We start from the raw sequence: 2,566 nt of genomic DNA, 5'->3' as shown, positions 1-2,566 counted from the left end.
TCGGCGGGGCCGGGGTCTTGTGACGCGGCAGACACTCTCGCCTCCTCGCCTGCTCGGCGTCCTGTCTCGCGAGCGGCCCTCCCCCGCGGCGGGGGAGGGCTGCCCCGCCGCCACGCCACGTACCCCCTCGTCGGGGTGTGAGCGTGTCTCGCCTTGGTCCTCTGCGGTGCCCCTGGAGCGCTCCAGGTTGTCCCTCAGGTGCCCGAGGCCGAGCGGCGGCATCGCTTCCCGTCCCCAGCGAGTCCTCTCGGGTAACCCCTGCGGTGGTCGTGTCTCCCGAGCGCCTCTCTTGAGGCGTGGGGGAGGGGTCGAGACGGTAAGCGAGGCGTGGCCGCTCCCCACCCTCGGTGGGGCCGGGGCCGCCTCCTGAACGTCAGTCCTCACCCTGTACCGGGGGGGGGACTGACGTGGCCGGGCGCACGCCGGGTGGGTCCCCCTCAGCGGGGTTCGCGCCCGGGCGTGGGAGCGATCGTGGTGGGGCCGGGTGATGTGCCGGTGGGGGGCGGGCGTCTGTCCCGTCCCCACGCGGTCTTGGGTGCGTCTCCTCGCGAGGTGGCACGCACGGGTTCTCCCCGGTCCCGACCGCGAGCGCTCGCTTCTTGGCCCGCTGCTTACCCCTACCGCAGACCCCTCCCGCCCAGCCGAGCGCTGGCGTACACGTCGGAGGGCTTCCGTAGGCCTGAACGGGGCACGCTGGGTGGGGGGCGATGCGCCCTCGGTGAGAAAGCCTTCTCTAGCGATCTGAGAGGGGAGCCTTGGGGGCACCGGACCCCCCAGCCGCCGCTCCTCCATCCAGAGCGTGCAGTCACTCTCCACGGGGAGCGACTGCCGCGGCGTGTGGGCAGGGCCCCGTCGCTTTGGCGTGTGGGCTGCGCTGGCCCCGCGGTGGGGCCGAGTGCTGTTCTTGGCCTGCTGTGGCCCGCGCCTCCCCCCTCCGAGTCGGGGGAGGGTTCCGCCGGGCCGGGCCCGGCGTCTGGCGCGGGGCCGTGCGAGCGCGCGCGTGCGTGTGCGCGGGCTTGGCCTCCCCGGCGCGTGCCGTGGGGGGAGGGGGAAGGCGGTCCACCCCGACTTGGGCCCCCCCCACCAGTCTCCGCGCCGCGAGGAGCCACCCCACCTGTTCCGGTCCCGAGACGCAGCCACCGGTGGCGGTGCGTGGGCCACGGGTCGGGCCGCCTCGCTCGGCAGCGTTTCCCCGGGCCGCGAGGCCTGGGGGCGAGCCAGACGAAGCTGGGTGGCGGTGGTGGACGGACAGACGAGACGCAGACGGACGAGTGAGCGAGTGGAAGGGGCTACCCTCTGGAATGGGGGTGTTTAGCCTGCTGCGCGCGAGTCCCGGCGGCGAGCGGGGCCGGGGTGTGGGAGGAACCGCCGAGGGTTGGCTGAGGCCGGCCGGCGTCCTGGGCGTCGCGGGGCCGCCCCCACGTGTGGGGGTGGTGGGATCCCGCGGTGGTTTCCCCGGCGGCCCGGTCGTGTCTCGAGATTTCCCCTTCCCTGGGTTGGTGCCCGCCCGCACCCACGACCCCTGCCGGCCGTCGCTCTTGCGCGCGAGCGGCCCCTCCTCGTCGCCGCCGCCGGCCCTCCCCTGCCCTGCCAGGACCGATGGCCGCCCGCGCCGAGCCTTTCCCCCGCCGACCCCCCCCCGTCCTGGGACCAGAACGTGGCCTCACCGCGTTGTGGGGTGCTGTCCCTCCCCTGGAGGCGGCCCCGGGTGAAGCGTCGTCGGACCCGACGGGGGGAGGTGGGGTGCTTCGGCACGGCGCGAACGTTTGTTTGGGTGCGCGTCGGGGCGGGGCGGGGCAGCGCCGGCCCGTGCGGCGGGAGAGCCTTGCGGTGGGCCGTCCTGAGGCCCTGCGGTGTCGGGCGAGGGTGGCCGTTGGGCCCCCGTGAGGGTGCCGAGGAGAGGGCCAGTCGGCGCGCCTTGGGTGCCGCGGGGCCGCCCCTGTGCCGGAGGGCCCGTGGCGGTGAGACCCCGTGTCGCACCCCGGCGGCCGACTCGCGTCTGGGTTTCCGGCGCGGGCCCCTGGCGGTGGCTCCACGGCCCTCCTCTCCCGCTTACCGGCTTCCAGGCGGCGTTGCCCGTCCGCGGGCGCGCCGGCCGTGGGCCGCTGCCTCGCTCGTCGTTCGTGTCCTCTCTCTGTCCGTCCTCTCCCCCGTCCGCTCCGTCCGCCCGTCCCCCGGGCCGCGCCCCGGCGCGTTTCGCTTCCCGGGCCCGCCGCGGCCCCTCGCCGTGTCTGCCGCCCGCCCGCCCGCCCGCCCGCGGGCGTCGTCGCGTGCGGGCGAGGGCCCGTCGTCCCCCGCCGCCGCGCCCCGCTCCGGCGCGCTCGCCCGAGCGCGAGTCGGGCCCCGGCTGGCCGTCGTGGACCGGCCGCCGCCGCCGCGCCGCCCCCGGGGGGGCCGGGCCTCGGGCCCGAGCCCCTGTCCGCGCGAGCGCGAGCGCGCGTCGGCCGGCTTCGACGTGACCGCCCGGTGGCCCGGTCCCGCCTCCCCGGGCCGCCGAGGGGGCCCGCGGCGGGGCCGCGCGCGCCCTCGCCCCTCCGCGCCGGCCGCGGTGCGCCGTCTGCGTCCC

The sequence above is a fragment of the Camelus bactrianus genome, chromosome 1, assembly GCF_048773025.1.
Source record: "Camelus bactrianus isolate YW-2024 breed Bactrian camel chromosome 1, ASM4877302v1, whole genome shotgun sequence".
Lineage (NCBI taxonomy): Eukaryota > Metazoa > Chordata > Mammalia > Artiodactyla > Camelidae > Camelus > Camelus bactrianus.
Note: the sequence above shows the minus strand (reverse complement) of the source record.